An 18,179-nucleotide genomic window follows, 5' to 3' on the forward strand; every position below is an offset into this window, starting at 1 on the left:
CAGGGGCCTTTTCTAAAAAGGGGTCTCAACACGTACAGTAAGTGGATCTAGCTTATGTGGTGCCCTAGATTAGCGCCCCTCGTCCGAGTCAGAATTAAACTGGCTGGCAACTTGGACCTCCCTCAGAATTTGGTGCCCTAGGCGGCCCCCACCGCAGCCTATAGTATTTACTGGCCCTGGCCTCAACTAACCCTGTTTAATAAAATTTAAGCACTCCGCCCAGTTAACAACTACCATGTTAATGTGCCTCTGAGCATGGTGATGTGCCTCTAATTGTTGCTTATCCAGTACTGGGATGGGGTCTATCCCAGTAACCAAAGGGTGCAAGACCCTTGATGGGGTGCCAAAGCGTCATGGTATTTATAAAGGAATATTAAACTCATATCTTTAATCTTGGTTATTTTTATAATTTTCCAGGTCCTCAGCCCTGGTTCTGGCCTACACTCACAGCCAAGCATCACCGGAGGTCATCAGTTAACGGTTTTGGTGTAAACTGGTTGAAACGCTTCATTAAATCATGAGTGTTTTCAAGCAACACTGTGTGAGAGCCAGCAAGCATAATTCCGTTTATATCATCCATCTCCCAGCCACATATCCAATACAAGGTCACAGGTTAAATGAGAGTAATGCTCAGTGTTAGTTCATTTCGTCAGCATAAATCATCTTACAGCACATTGGATGGGGAAGATCTTTGCCGTTTAAAACAATGACCTTTGAACAAATAGGGATTTCCCCTCTGCAAGCGATTCTGTAAATAGATTACCAATATCTAATACGTACTTCAAAATATTTTCACAGAGCCTTTTACAAAGATGCAATGCAAGTTCACGCTTGTCGGAGTCATGGCTTTCGTTTGTTGATGAAATGTTCTTTCTTTTACAGTTTTGGTCAGCTATGTTTATGGTCCCAGAGAAATTGGACCGAAGAAAGCTCAAAAATAAACAGCCACTCTGAAAGAGCAGGAAAATTCGCCTGGATTCTTGTTTTCCATATATGGTAATCAGATGGATCACTTGGTGTCACAGATCTGTTTGCGACGCATTTGAGGAGATGAAGGTTAAATTTTGGGCCAAGAAAGGTGGAATTAAAAGGAATTATTATTATTATTGGTATTATTATTATTATTATGTAGGAGATTATCAATGCCAGACTGATCAATCACGAGAATTGGAAGAATTTCCAGTACATTACAGTTTCCAGAACATTCGAGTACATTTCCAGTCGTCTGGGGCAGTGAGTGTATCTACTTCTTATATCTTATATCAGCCGTAGCCAACAGCAGCTGTTACTGCTGCCCCGCGATCTTGGGGGGGGGGGGGTGGTAATGAAATGTGAGGCTGGGGCTAAATCTTCCATACTATACAGAAAATCCCAGGCATGGACTGTGATTTTGAAGGGCTGTCCTACTGCTTTGCGTTGTCTGGTCAGGAGGCCAGCTGAAATTTACAGAGAGAAAGAGAGAGAGAGAGAGAGAGAGAGAGAGAGAGATTCGCAGCAGAGAAACGTTTGCTGGTCACCTGACCTCTGAAGTCACGTGCCATCAAAACACACTCGCCATCACGTCGCTGACAATTGGCTTCTGTGCCCTGTGACCAACTGGCATCCTGCTCAGGAAGTACTGATGCCCTGTGCTTCCCAGGATGGGCTGCAGGCACACGGTGACCTCGTACTGGGTTAGCATTAAGAAGAATGGATGGATGGATAGATGGATGGATGGTCACTTCACCACCTAAAACATAGTGCCTTGCATCCATCCATCCCTTCAAAATTGTACCTCCATAAATCTCTAAATAATCTGTAATGCAAATAGGAATGAATATTTATTTTGTCCTTAAATTACATTGACTACTAGTTTAATTACTTATTATTAAGAATTTGATCTGCATTGTTACCATGTTCACCTGGGTACGGGGTTCAAATCTCCACCCTGGCTCCATGTGCATGTTCTCCACGTGTCATTGTGGGGTTTCCTCTGGGGTTACTCCGGTTTCCCCCCCACAAGTGTGTGAGTAGTTGGCGTGTAAGTGTGCCCTGCGATGGGTTGACTCCCCACCCTGGGTTATTCCCTGCCTTGTGCCTATACCTTCTGGGATGGGATTCTGACCCCTGTGACAATAAGACAAGTGGGTGTAGAAGATGGGTGGATAATTAAGACAGGCCTTGTTGAGATTTGGGCCGATTGCATCACTGTTTTGTTTAAGTGCATCGTCGCTTGATTCAAGCACTGAAATTCATCTGCGTGGCGACTTTCAAATTAAAAGGTTACGCTTCATCCTGTATTTTGTCTCCTGTGGGAACTATTCCTGTCACTGGCCCTTAGGTGGAGACGTTCTGGGCTCCTTCAAGGTCACGCAAGCAGCAGGATCTCTTACTACCAATAATACATCCAAACAAAACATTGTTGCAGAGTCTTATAATGCAGCAGTTTGGATTCATGTGCCGTCGGAATGCGCTGGGTTTTGTTTGGATCCCTGGCGCTCCCCGACAATCGTGTCGGCACAATTATTAGCACAGGCACCCCCCCCCCCCACCCCAGCAGGTCCCGACCTCAGAGACCTTGAATTCACAAAAGCGATAGATTAGGGCCTCTTGAAAATCAAAGTCTTCCTCTGCCGGAGTGCTTGATATTCAGTTCAGACGACTCGCGCCGGTGGTTCGGCCCCAGAGCGGCCCCCCCCGTGGGATGCAGGCGAGACGCAAGTAACGGGCGCTCCTCAAGGAGGGCGAAAGGTTTTCAGTGATGGGAAGGAAAAATTCAAAGTCAGCCAGGCCTGATGAATGGTGAGTCACGCTCTCTGAGGCATCCTTGTCATTGTCTGATGGCACGACAACAACTTACATCCCTATTACTCCAAGGCTGCGGATCGGATACTGTGATTTCCGCGTGACATTTATTCCAATATCAGCAGCATAAAGTTTTCATTAAGGTTCTGGCGCTGATAAAGTCTCCTGAGTGCATACCTGGCTGATTCAGCAGTAAGTGACTTGGAATAGCTTCGGCTGGCATGGCTGGGAATGAATTATACTATCTGAGTCTCTATCTTCATGTTACCCTAGTGTGTATTGCTACTTTGGAAAGGAAAAATTCAAATTCGGGTTATTTTGAAATGGAAATGAACTGGTTTTTGTTGTTTTTTTCCCCCTTAATTTTTGTTAAAGCAAAAGTCTTAGATAAACATGTAAAACAATGCAGTACGGTCTCAGGTAGTCAAGGAATTTTTTTTAAAGCAATTTATCTGGGTAGTAAGTATATATCTGCTCAGAACAAAAAACACAATTTCACATTAGATCTAACGCAAAATAAGATTAACAATAAAAGCTAACAAGAATTTCCTCTGTTCTCCAAAAATGACTGATATTTTGCAGGATAGCTTGAAGAGCGTCGCTTTAGTTCCCAAAACTCTCCTCAGGGGCACCTCAGCCATTCCATGTATTTGTTAAATATCACCACCTTAATTAGTTTAATAATTAGGTATTGATTAGCCAAATATGGCGTTCTAGTGGTTGAATCAACAAATACATTACTATATTGGATGGTTGCTGCAAATACTGGAGTGATTTTAGGAGAGGTTTTGAAATAGTTCAGCTGACACATTTTGTCAGACATAATTTTACAGTTTCACCACAACATGAAGATCAATTAAACATCATTGTCATTTTGCACAGTAGTGTACATATTTTCCTTGTTGCTAGTCCAAGGCTGGGAAAACTGGAAGTGTCCTTATGAAAACATCAATGTTTTAGAGCAACAAAATAATCAATATTCATTGCCACTTATTTTTGTTTATAAATGATAACATATTGTTAGGGTTTCTTTATGTCATCTGGATGCTTTTGGAGATACAAACAAACAAGAAAGCTTTCTTTGCACAAGTATATGAGAATGCTTCTCTTCACCAAGCTCATCTCGCCCTCCATAGTTTGGGAGCACAGCACAGGGTCAGTTAATGTGCAACAGCACTGGAACTGAGGGTTAATGGGCTTGCTCAAGGGCTGACAGACATGTGATGGTTCTGCAGAAGCAGGGGCTGAAAACAACAGTCTTCTGATCACAGGCAGAGAGATTAAGGCTGCTGGGCCACTCACTGCAGCTACACCAGAGGGTGCAGGTATCTGATCCTAAGGTGCGGTCATCACTGTTTCCCCACCCAAAAGCTTCAAATCACGGGGGCTTGAAGAGCACCTCCTGTGGGAAACAATCTGCTCCTGACAAGGAGACGGCAGAATCAGGTATGGTTTATTAACAAACGTGACCGGGAACCCTCTGTGAGCTTACTCAAGCAAGGCTACAGAGAAAGGACTTTAGGTACAACTCTAATCAAAGGTACAGCAGGATTAGAAATCAGGGTGTGTGACATCAGTCAGCTACCTATTGGCCAACCTTCCTGCCTGGGGAGGGGGGGCAAATACCCTGTGGGGGCCCAGTCTAGGTGGGCCACCTACATAACACAGAAAGGTGCATGTAGGTTGAAGGTGATACGAGGCAACTCTCACAGATGATAGAGCGCAAAGCCTACTTCATACTCCACTTGTTTGCGTGCTGTTGTGTCCCATGCACGTCATCGGTGGACTTGTTGTGTGTCATTGCACATTGACTGTTGCAAGGAACTGATAGTGTACTACTGGGTATTTCCAGTAGGTGGAATCCGCTGGTTTGGTGAAATATCATTGCTGCATGTGCATCAGCCACAACCATCTGTGACAATCCCGCAATATGCTGTATGTATGTCGCGACGTCGTGCAAGCCCAATCTATGGATAGGCACCATTTCAAAACCAGACACAAAACATAAGAAATACCCAGGCGTAGATAATAATGTTCTTGAAACTTCATCTCACAATTACACATTGAAATATGTCCAGCTAGCCTTGTTTACTGCCGTTGAAATGTGAGTCGTGAATGTCACAACGTGACAACTCATTGACGATGTGTGGAGTTATCGGTCAAAGAGGGGAATGAGGAAGGGCGGGGGAGGGGATTAGGAGGTGCGAGCCGATGGAGGAAGCTCGTTCATTGGCCAGATTACCCTGACTGCAAGTTTATGGCAAGCTTAACGACGTGTTTTTCATAGTCAATGAAGGCATGTCATTGGTTGAATATTAATTAATTTACACGTTGCATTTTTATAAAGTATTAGGTACAGTAGGCACGTGCCTACCTAAATTGACTGGCACAATACCATTGATGTACGCAAAGTCTACACGAAAGTTTCCACACGGACAACTGGAGTGCAAACTAGCCGTCTGACAGATTCATCCTGTTCAGCTTCCATGCTGTGCTTCCTGGTTTGTCAATTCTTCCTGTAAGAAAACCCAGAAGAGCGCTGGACCGGTGCGTCATGCTCCCACTGAGTCCCAGTCCCTGGGGGCCACGGCTCTCTGTGGAGAGTCTGGTTTCTCTCCCGTGATGGATCTGACTCCTTCAAGCCCTAGTTTACTTTTGGGCCCATTCTTTCCTGCAGAAAGGCCCACATTAATCTAGGAAAACTTAAAAAAATAAAGTACTACTTGAACGCTCGTCTTTTACCTGCTTATCCCAAGAAGGGCTAGAAATTAGAGGTGATCATTGGCGACACACCACAGCAACAAAAAATGTCCTCTGCATTTAACCCATAGCAGGGGGCAGCTAATTCAGTACCCGGGGAGCAGTGCTTGGGGGCGGTACCTTGTTCAGAGTACCTCAGTGGTGCTTTGCTGGTCGGGGATTTGAACCTGCAATCGTTCAATTACAAGTGCACTTCCCTAAGCATTAAGCCACCACTCCCCACAGAAAGGGTGGGGGGTGGAATGTGCAGGTAGGGTCACACCCATTTCAGCACGTCAGTCGATTACAATTAACCATTTAAACATGTTATTCTGTCATGCTAATTAATTGCAATCAATTGATATGATTAACAGGTGATTGGTTTCATCACACGTGGCACGGAAGACCTCCTGTCTGTCCAATCAGAGAGGTCAACAGGCTTTTTTCTGCCAAGAGTCCAGCTTTGAAGTTACTCCATGTTGACTGGGCTGCAGAAACGGCACAAGTGCCTTCGAATTAAGAAATTTGCGGCTTAAAGAAATCAAACAGAGCAGGAGTCTGAGATCAGACACCAAGAAAATAAAGTAAAAAAAGAGAAATCTTAAGAGAAAACAAATTGCTGTGCTTTGTCTATATTTTATAATTTCTGTGTTATAGTGGCAGTTTGTTGTCCATTTCACTGCTATTGTTGTCATTTGCTTAATTGCATATTTTAGAACATTCATTCAGTACCACTTTACTTGTGGGGGCAAAAGTAACTTAGTAACTCAGTTACAACCCAAGTACAAATCATGAACAAATATAGTAACTGCAGGAAATACATGAACCGTTATGAGTGATTAATATCGAATGAACGTGGGATCAGTTCATATAACTAGCACTTATTTTCTAGTTAATTAAAACAATAAATAAGGGAGTACTACAACATTTTTGTGCCCCCTCAAGAAAAATGTTACTGTTCATTCATTTGAATTACAGCTCCGTTCGCAGGGTATATAAGCGACTTGCGCTCCCTCCTGAAGCTCCCGATGTTATTTATACAGTAGAGTGTCCCTTCACTGAGCCGGGGGATCTGCTCCATATAGTGCTATCATGCCACAGAGGACCTGAACCCTCATTCTATATATATTTTTTCTCCCTCTAGCAGCTCCTACATTCTTTAAAAAAATAACGACGCTGGTCACATAATTACAAGATAATTCTATAAATGAACCATCTCAGTTTAGGATTTTTGTGTGTTTGTGTGTTTTTACAGAACGGCATTTCAAGTATGCTGCTGTCTCATGTTTCTGTCCTGAGTGTCATGGTTGATTGCACAAGTCTAAAGGCTGAGCAGTGTAAATAAAATAATTTACTATGGTATTTTAAGGGTAGCATGGTGCTTTAGTGGGTAATCTCCAGGGTTGTGGAATTGACTGCCATCCTGGTTGTGTGTGCATGTGTATTTGTGTGGATTTTGATTGATAGAATTCATGTGCTGATCATGTCAATGTATTAAGGACTTGGTTGGAATAAGACCCAGCAGCTACGGGTCGCCTCATGGACCATGATTAAGCAACTCAAAGAACTTTCCAAAATTATTTCATATATAGGGCATTTTGGAGGTCAGTTCAGTGGCACTTTATGAGTGTAGCAGCACTGAGCCCAAAAGCAGTGCTTAACATCGCTAACAAGGTTAACTGCTAACAAGGTTAACTAGTGTCCACTAACGGCAACGGTACTTTCATGAGCAGAGACACAAACAGACGTCACACTTCAAAGCCAGAGTGCAGAGTTTCTGAGAAGGCGCTGAGGAACTCCCAGAATCCCTCTCCCACTCTGTCGCGGTCTGGCCAATCATCAGCGCCGCATGCAAGGCAGGACTGCCTGTGGAAAAAAAAACATCCGTGACGACTTTTATATCGATGAGAACCCATCCATCTTCCGGCTGGTTCTCCAGTACAGGGAGTATGTGTTCATTTCTGTTGCAGGTATTGAACAAGCTGTTTAGAAGATTATTGTTATACATGGATGACAGATCCCTGTATTAGTGGCTATAGTTTACATTATTGTGCTAATTGTGGCCACAAGGGCCGTCATTGTAAGAACATTCAGCGATCAATGAAAATACATCAAATAAACACATATACAGGAAGTACTGTAACACTTCAGATTATGACCTGCATTTAATGGATGGTCTCACCTTTTAACAGGCTGCCATGTCCCTCCTAGTGAACCGCATCCTAAGAGGTGGATATGCTAAGTTATAATACATTGATGAAAACAGCACTGGTACCTTCACAGACTACATACCTTTCATTAGTTAATACAAACAGCATCAAGCCTATTGGAGGGAAACCCATTAGCATTTCTTGCTAACATGCTAACTGTGCCTCCATTGGTTTTGTCATGAGTCATGATGGGTGGCAGTGCCAAAGAAAACGTGTTGGGATCCTTGAAATATCATTTTACTATAGGCTCAAGTAATTTCTCAGAACGACAGCACTGGCGGATACATAACCATTATCCTAAAAGTTAGGATCTTAAATATTTATATTTCTCCATAGTTTCCATCTGAATCATTTATGTTTGTTTCTTTAGCAGAAACTTCTGTCCAAAGTGGCATGCAAATGAGGAACGTTTGTGAGAGACTCAGGTCAGTTAGAGATCCCAGGAGCAGTTTGGATCGAGGCCCACGCTCAAGGATGTAAAAGTGGTATGATTGCTCTGCCAGCCATCGGGATTTAAACCCACAACCTCCCGGACACAGATCTTCACTTGTTGAGCTACACAGCTGACTTTTAGCCTGCAGATTATGTTTGCTTTTGTATATAATTTCTTAACAGAAAACATTTATGCTACCTGGTATTGTACTCTGGCTATTCACATTCTTGCAAAGCAGTGACAACCTACAACGTCAGGTCACAGGCTCTGCCCCTTAACTACTTCATCTCATATGAATGTGTTATAGCCATTTTGCACAAATACAAGATACATTGTAACCTCCTCAATGGTCCCCTCTGGGAAACACATCTACACCTGTAGCTCTGCTCATGTGACAAATCCATCCTAGTTAATAGCTTTAAATACAGATAATTATAATGATGATTTATGGATTATCATTATCCCAATGACAAGTAATCTCAACACATTTCCCTGGACCATTAAGGTTAAATTATTTAATGACCACCTTTCTAATGAATGCATATAAAAAAAATTACTTTACAAAAATTTGTGTTACTTTCTCCTAATAACAGTGGTGTATAGGTTGTGTAGTATCTTTGCTGGGCAATGCAGTCCCCATTGTAACTGGCTTGTGAGTCCGCTCAGTTTCTGTAACATCACACAGCTTATGTTCAGTTCTTGGGAGGAATGACAGGTCTGTTACAGCCAGCAGCTGCGGACGTCGACTAAGCCGGCGAGTGTAGAAACACGAAGAGCCTCAGATGTAAAACCTGTTAAAATCACATCCTGTCTGGAGACTGTAAATACAGTCAGCTGAAGAATTATTGGCACCCTTCATGACAATAGGCAAGAAATATACAAAATGCATAATGCTTCAATTGTGCTTTTCAAGCATTTGGGCAAGATGTATACTTGTACTGTAATACAATGTTTTGAGGTACTTATAAAGGATATTTTAAATGAAACCAAGCTAAGTGAACTCCATTATGATATTCTGATTTTTTTAGTTGTTATTTGTATTCAGGAACTATTTTGTGACCAGTTCTTGGGTCCCTGGGGTCTAAATATGAGGTTGTGCGTGTAAAATCCCTTTTTCATCCATCACCATGGAGAAAAGCAAAGAGCTCTCAGCTGAAAAAAGACAGATGGCTGTTGGAGATCAGGTAAAAATATATAAACAGTTATACCGCCAAGCCCCACCGGGGCAATAATCAAAGAAGCTTCAGAAGTCTGAAGTGGGTAGTTTACCAAGAAGAGAAAACTACCCACACGCACAGGGAGGAAAATGGTGAAGGGAGGGTAAGATAGGGTGACCAGATAATCCATGTCAGGGAGGACACTCTGAGCTAGGACAGGAATTGTAAATTACCATTTCAATTAAACGGACCTGGATTTCACTTGAGCACTGAGTTCTTGCTGTGTGCTGATTGGTCAGTCTCCTATAATCATGCATGTGTCACTAATGTTAATGTGAAACAGCTGGATGAGTCTTTCAGTCAAGGAAATAAACCAGTCAAAGCACAAGAAGAGCTGAACTAATTAGCCGAGCACAGGAGCCTTTCAATTTGAAAGTAGTTTGTAAAACCTGAAGTAGCTCAAAGTGTCCTCCCTGACATGGATTATCTGGTCACCCTAGGGTAAGAAGAATCCAAGGATCAGAGGTTCAGAACTGCAGAGTGGAATCTAGAAGAATTTAGTGGAATCTTGGATTTATCAAGTTTCAAACTCAATCGCTAAGACAAATTCTCCACCTTATCAAGCTTTTTGGAAGGGTTGCACAAACAAAGCCCTTTCTGAGCATAACTCACAGATTACAGTGCTTGAACTTCGCCAAGTGTCACCAGAACTACAGCTGGAATTGTGTGCTGTGGTCATATGAGACCAAAACTGAACTCGTTGGCCATGCATCCCGTCAGCATGTCTGGCACTGAATGAGAACAACATACAAAGATGAGCACCTGATGTCCCCAGTAAAATTTGGTGGTGGATCATTGATGCCCTGGAGCCCTTGTTAGTGATGAAAGGTTTCTATTACAATCAGTGGCATAATCAATTCTGCTAAGTACCGGGACAATGACCCCAAACATACATCAAAATCAATGCAGGAATGCTTGTGAGAATACAAAATCAAAGTTTGTCAATGGCCATCTCAGCCTCCAGACTTAAATCTTATTAAACACCTGAGGTCTGATTTGAGAATGGCAGTCAACAAGCATAAGACTACGAAGTATCTTTAAATGCAAGATGCCGCAGAAAAAGTGTTCCAACTGTGTCATACTTTTCAAGGAGAGGTTAATGCTACTAATCTGTCAAGCAGATACTTCACCAAATATGAAATGTCAATAATTTTGACTTTTAATAAACTGGTAATACTCAATGAAATGTTTTGTGTTTGAAAAATTGCCCTGTTGAACTTGTGGGAGTTGTACTTAAAAAATATTCTGAGGCCAGAACAACAAAAATGATTGGTTCAGAGAGATATCCAATCAGATTGCAGAGGGGGGGTCCAAGCAACCAGAGGAGGCAGGACACCCAATGGACATATGACTATTCTGCTTCCCAGTCACAAGCACATAGGTCTAACCTCCTGAGCTACAAACTGACATTAAATCCCCTGCCTTTTTGCTTTCTATGATCACCAAAACTGTACGGAATAAGCCATACAGAAGACGGATGAATGGACAGAAGATGCTCCCATGAGAGGTTATATCAGGTAGGTAACCTGCATAATTACCAATATTACAAAAGAGACATCTGTTCTGGCTCTCAGCCCAGGCCATGCATCCACACGCTGTTGCCCTTTCTGAGACCTGATGCCTGTTTGTGTCCCAGCGGATCCACCTTGCACTGAAGCGGAAGTGCCTCGCTTTCATGTTCATGCCCAATGGCACACATTCTGTCTTCTCTGCCCTGTGCCACGTGGCTCTGCCCACCAGCAAATTTCACATATTTATGTATTTTAAAAAAAATCTACATATAATTGTACATGGAGCAGTTAACACAGAATAGTATGAATGGCACAAATTACAGTATGAGCTCAATGATTTTTTTTGTATATTTGAATATAATGAATATTTTTTGTGAGGCGATATCATCGGTGTTTTTGGTAACAGCGTTCAGTCCCTTTCTGACCCATTATGTATTACTGACAAAGAAGAGAGTCTCAAAGTAGACCAACAAAATTCATGCCTCCAGCAGAGTATGGGGAGAAGAAAATAGCATGTGCAGAGAGCACAGGTGCGGAGACAGCCTTGGGTGTCCCGGAATGTTCCACAAGTAAACTCTTGTCAAGGAGTGCCAATCTCTTTCTGGCTCCTCTGTACCTCTGGAGCACCTCAAAAACCAGAGATCCCAGCGTCAGTAGAGCAGGCCCATCGGATTCAGCGACTGATTCCCGTCCCAGTATCTGACACAAAACCTAAAAGCTGCTAAGCTGCCCTTTTCACATTGACAGTTTAATTTATCACGTAGCTGCAGATAAAAGGGCTAAACGTCTGAGAGTTTAACCTTCAAAAATGTATCATGCATTGAAACGTCCTGCACCTTTAAAAAAGAATTGAGAAAACCGAAATAGGAAAAAAGTGAACATTTAAAATATTCCTAATGACAAGAGATGTCACTGCTTGTCTTGTCCTTCAGTACTTCTGTAACAAAGTAATTCTCCATTTTCAAAGTTGAGTGTAGCGCCCCACTACTTCCACTACTTGCCTGGTCCTGTTCGGTGTTGCTTTTGCTGTCTGGGGTCTTGAAATCCTAGAGTCACTTCTTGTTTGACTCTCTCTTAAGTTTCATAACCGGGATCATTACTTCGGACGATGCAGATCCAATTTCATGTCAATCTGACCAACTCATAGCAATATCATCCGAACGATAAGTTTTGTCTTACCTGAGGAAAGTGAAACAGTTCTCTTGGAGGATAATATAGTTTCCACTTCCCCAAAACAGGGTCACGGAGATCCAGGAAGGATTGGGCACAAGGCAGGAGACAATTGGGATGTGCCAATCCAGGGCGCGCACTAAAAGCAAGTCAGAGTCACCAGTTTGCCTAACTGCATCCTTGTGAACTGCAGGAGGAAACCCATTCGGGAGGGAATCGAACCCACAACCCATGAAGCCATTGTTATCTAAAAAGTACTGAAATTCGGAACACAATAAAATTCCTTGCCAAGCATTCTGGCTTTGATTTTCAAATTGGTATTGCTGTATAATTGCTTCTCAAGGCTTTAGAAGATAACATGAGTGAAATACATCTGAGACCTGTGCTATTTCCAAGCATTTTGTATTTTATGTGGTATTAAAAAGCCTGACACAAATAACAAGTAAACACAGACTCACAGTGAAAAGGAGATCAGGTTAAAAACATATCACATTATCACATCTTTTGCTGACATTGGTAACAGTACTGCATTGCGTTGAAGTCTTCTGGTGACGATTCTGCTGGGTATTTAACTACTATTTTTATGGATCATGTTTTTTTTCTATAACCTAAACCATAACCAAGGAATTACTTGTCCTACAAGCAATAGAGCATGATGCAATTTTATCCATGTCTTGCCTAATTCTTTAGCAATATATTGCAGGTTCATCTTTAACACGAGGTGTCATTTTTGTCACTAAAACCTGTGAGAAGTGCACCATTATGCATTCCAGCTTATTAAATCCTGAGTTGCGAGTGCCAAACCAAAGCACATCTCAGAAAGCAAGAAGAGGTCTGCACAAATGGAAGACCTCATCATTTGGGGGCTGGCTTCGAAAGGCTGTGCCTGTGATTGGAAGGTCGCAGGTTCAAATTGCAGCATTGGCAGAGTGATTTACGATTGAGTAAGGCCCTTGGCTCCTACTTCCCCAGGGACTGTCTGACCCTGCATTTTCAAATGTATGTTGCTTTTCATAAAAGTGTAAATGTTAGTCTTCAGAAAGCATAATTGAAAATTCCATAATAAAGGTAGCATGAGACGGACATACAGTAGAGGCTTATCAGGCCACATAGGGTCGGCATTCTGGCCCCTTCCCCCGCAACGAGAGATGGAGCAGGGAAGCAGCGGTGGGCAGGTCCGGAGGGGGTAGTAGACCCAGTTTCTGCAGGCAGAACTGCAGAGGAGCAAGCCGGAGACTGCTGTTCTAGAAACGTCTACCATCTAAGTTGGGCTGGAGGAGAATAAGTCCAGGCCCCCAGACTTCAGCAGAATTTTTTGCAGAGGTGTCTAAATGTCGCCGGATAAGGTGTGCCACAGCAGACAACCAACTGCCTCTCTGCATCTCCATGGCAACACCGAGAAACATATGTAGTTGTGTCGTTTTTCATTTCACACATTTCAAGACATAGACACCATTTAAAGGCTCCCATCTTTATGACTTAGGTACCGCAGTTTGCGGCCAAACCACACAGGTCAGGTACAAGTTCTCTCCATTATTCTTGCTCAAACCCTTTAACTTTTTGTAGATAAGTGCCTTGAACCTTTTCTTAGCTCATGCTGCCCATATTTGTAGCTCTGCATGTCCTTAAATGTCATGTTTGTTGTTTATTATTCTCTGAATTGCCGACTAGTCAGGCCTGAGCCATATGTACCCTCATGACATTTTTATTTTAGCGATGCAAACTATTTAGTCTTACAGGAATGTAGGTTGTGAATACAAATACACCGATGCCACCCTTTCCCAAAAAAACAGAGCCAACCAGGACAGGAGAAAAGCCAGGAACACTGAGCAGCATAGAAGGGAAGCAGGTAGTGGACTGTAGCAGGTAGTGGACTGTAGCAGGTAGTGGACTGTAGCAGGTAGTGGACTGTAGCAGGTAGTGGATTGTAGCAGGTAGTGCAAAAGCGGACTCTCGACCGAAAAGTACTCGCGAGACTGATGGCTGACATTGTCCCCTCCATCAAGTTCTCGTACCGGTCATGAAGTGGAAACCCTGCTGTCTTACAGGGTGGGGCATGCCAAAATTAGGAGCTGTCGAGTTAGAGGGAAGCGTTGACTTAACTGTGAAATTACAAAAGAGCGCATGAGGAATCCCATGTAGAAACGAGATATAAATCAAAAGGTGCACCAGTAATTTCACTTTTTAGCAATGGAAGATCTGCTCTAACTTGGTCATCTTTCTTGCATTTATTTATTTATTTATTTATTAATTATATAGTCACTGATGACAAAACAGGCTACTATTTGGTGATTAAACGCAATACAAGGTAACCTTCTGTCCGGTGTATTGTAAGTGCGTGACAATGGGATGATAATGGCAGTTGACGGTACAGTACTGTATGTAAATAACAATAGTGTCATCTAGTGGTCGCTTCAATGGAAAGTGGCTTTTGGGATGAGAATACCTTTAAAAAAAACCTTGGTTTGTGAGAGGCTTTAAGGGGCCTGTTCTTCTGACCTAGACAATTATACATGTATAAAAATGGCAATAGGCAGACGATAAGATAATAAGATAATATTAAGGATGAAGTAGATAATTTGATGCATTCGCTTTTGTAATCTGTGTAAAATGTATGATATAAAAACTCTTTCCTGCATATTTGGGGGCGCCGTGTGGCTCAACCAGGTGTGGATGCTGTACCCGTGATCAGAAGGTTGCTGGTTCAGATCCCATAGTTGGACAGAGTGATGTCACCATTGTGTCCTTGAACAAGGCCCTTAAACCCCAATTGCTCCAGGGACTGGCTGATCCTGCTTTCTCAACTGCGTGTAGCTTTGGGTCAAACTGTCTGCTAAGTTAGTAAAATGCATGAGTGGTACATTTCCATCATTGCATGTGCAGGTTTTCTTTCAAACTTCCATGGAGATGCAACTTAGCAGAGCTGATTAAAGATTAGACGTGTACACCACAGCTATTATGGCATACAAGAAAAACAAGATAAATTAGATATTATGAAAGGGTATTAGAGTCTTGAAGGAGATGGATGAGGAACTGTCACCGGGCACAGACCACAAGAGAGAACGGGACTTCCGTGGAAGGACTTTATTAGCTTGACTAGGCAAACAGAGTTGGAGGGGGCGATCAGAAGACGTAATTGGGGCATGGAGCAAGGGGTCTGGGAAGCCGGTGAAGTCAAACCGAGGGAGTACACAGGACGCGGGACGGGCGGACACAGGTGGGAGTCGGGAAAGCGGGGAGTACCGAGACCAACACAGAAGGACTGGGCTAGGGCTGCAAAGAAGACAAGGAGAGAAACGCTCAGTAAGTTGCATGGAAATCAACAATACCTCGCGCCGAGGAGAGCGAGGTGACTCCTTTTAAAGCCGCTGGTACAGGTGGACAAGATTCCGCAGATTAGTTAGTGCGCTCCGTCCGGGGCGTGGTCGGGACCTGGAGGCCGAGGGGAGTGATGGGGCCGTCCCTGTGGCTGTGTTCCCGGTTTATCTGGGTGAGCGAGATGGAAGGAAGTCACCAGTTCCGGGTCCAGGACGTCGGCGGCCGGAATCCAGGTGCGTTCTTCTGGACCGTAGCCCTCCCAGTCGACCAGGTACTGGAGGCACCCCCTGCATCGACGGGAGTCCAGCAGGGCGCTTACGGTGTAAGCGTCGTCTCCCATGGGCAGGGGACCTGGGGGGGTAATCGCGGCGTCCGGTGGGTGACCAAGGCTGTAACGAACAGGCTTTAGCAGGGACCGATGAAAGACTGGGGAAATGCGGAAGAAGCGGGGGAGCTGGAGCCGATAGGTGACTGGACCTGAAGGATGCGATATGGTCCAACATATCGCGGGGCAAGCTTACGGCATCCGGGAAGGCGGAGATTCTTTGTCGCAAGCCTCTGACCAGGGCGCAGTGGGGGTCCAGGGCGCCGATGTTTGTCCGCTTGCCGTTTCCGCCATTGCGCTCCTGCTTCTAGAAGTCGGCGGGTGCAGCGCCAGACCCTTCGGCTGCGCTGGAACCAGTCATCTAGAGCGGGGATCTCACTCCGTGGAGGGTCCCAGGGAAACAGGGGAGATTGGTACCCTAAGACACACTGAAAAGATGTCAGCTCAGTGTCCGCCAGAGGATGGGAATTGTGGGTGTACTCAGCCCAAGGGAGGTAGTGTGCCCACTGCGTCGGGTGGTCTGAGCAGAGACTTCGGAGGATCTTTGTGATCTCCTGCTGAGTGCGTTCCGTCAGGCCGTTGGTCTGGGGGTGATAGCTGGAGGACAAACTTAGGGACACATTAAGCAGCTTACAGAAAGCGCGGAAGACGCGGGAGGTAAACTGTGGACCCCTATCAGACACTATGTTCTCGGGGATTCCGTAATAACAGAACACCCAAGCAAACAGGAGCTCCGCGAGTTTGGTAGCGGAAGGCAGTTTCGGCGGTGGGAGGAGTCGACACATTCGGGAAAAGCAGTCAACAATAGTTAGGATCACGGTATGACCCTGTGAGCAGGGCAAGTCGGTCAGGAAGTCTAGGGTGATGTGGGACCACGGGCGCTGGGGGGTTGGCAGGGTTTGGAGCAGCCCGGCGGGGGGATGCCGATCCGCCTTATGCTGGGCACACATTGGGCAGGAAAGCACAAATTCCTCCACCTCCTCTCTCCAATTCGGCCACCAGTAGCGGCGTGAGATCAGGCGGGCAGTGGTGGCGATCCCCGGGTGACCTGAACTGAGGGAGGTGTGGATCCACTGCATGAGGGCTTGACGGTGAGTGTCGTGGATGTAGAGCTTACCCGGCGGACACTCTGCAGGTACTGGCCGACTCTGATGCTGATCAAGCACTTCGCGTTCCAGGTCCCAGGTAATGGGTCTCAGAAAGCAGGAGGCGAGTAGGATAGGGGCGGGTTTCTCCGACGTTGCCGGGGGATCGTAGAGCCGGGAAAGCGCATCTGCCTTGGTATTCCGGGACCCCGGGATGTAGGATACCTTGAACAGAAAGCGAGTAAAGAAGAGAGCCCATCTCGCTTGCCTGGGGTTGAGTCTCTTGGCGGTCTTTAGGTATTGGAGGTTTCAATGGTCTGTTAACACTTGAAAGGGTGCTGGGCTCCCTCCAACCAGTGGCGCCACTCCTCGAGGGCTTCCTTTACCGCTAGAAGTTCACGGTTCCCGATGTCATACTGCCGCTCGGCGGGGGTGAGCTTGCGGGAAAAAAAGGCGCAGGGGTGCACCTTACCATCGGGGGCACGTTGGGATAGCACTGCACCCACCCCGACCTCGGAGGCATCCACTTCCACAATAAAAGACTCGGCAGGGTCCGGCTGTTGCAGGACAGGAGCTCTGCAAAACAGGGCTTTTAACGTGGCCCACGCAGTCTCTGCATCGGGAGTCCAAGGCAGCAGCTTTCCCTTCGTTCGGAGCAGGGATGTCAGGGGTGCTGCCACAGTGCTAAAACCTCTGATGAACCGCCGATAAAAGTTGGAGAAACCCAGGAAACGTTGCAGGTCTTTGACGGTTTTAGGTCGGGGCCAGTCCCTCACGGCTCTTACCTTCTCCTCGTCCATGCCAACATTTCCAGGTTGAATCTGGTAGCCTAGAAACTTAAGGGAACAGACATGGAATTCACACTTTTCCCCCTTCACATATAAATGGTTTTCCCGGAGATGTTGCAGTACCTGCCGAACATGAGTTATGTGGGTGTCAAAGGAAGGAGAATACACCAGGATATCATCGATATATACTATAACGAAGTGGTGCAACATGTTACCAAACACCTGACACATGAAGTTTTGGAAGATCGACAGACTATTAGCTAGCCCGTACGGCATAACCAGATATTCGAATTGACCGGTAGTGGTGATGAAGGAGGTCTTCCACTAGTCGCCTTCGCGAATGCGGATTAGGTTGTAGGGTTAGGGTTAGGGTTAGGGTTAGGGGATCTTCACCAAGCTGGACCTGCGGAGCGCAGCTGTTCCAGAGCGGAGGGGATCAAGGGCAGAGGTTCTCGTCGTTTACGGGTGATGGTGTTCAGACACCGATAGTCGACGCAGGGTCGGAGACCCCCGTCCCTCTTCTTCTTTTTTTTATTGCCCACCACCACCCCCCCTCTTCGGAGGACAACTATATTTTACATTACATTCAAGAGCAAAGA

The sequence above is a fragment of the Paramormyrops kingsleyae genome, chromosome 14 (assembly GCF_048594095.1).
Source record: "Paramormyrops kingsleyae isolate MSU_618 chromosome 14, PKINGS_0.4, whole genome shotgun sequence".
Lineage (NCBI taxonomy): Eukaryota > Metazoa > Chordata > Actinopteri > Osteoglossiformes > Mormyridae > Paramormyrops > Paramormyrops kingsleyae.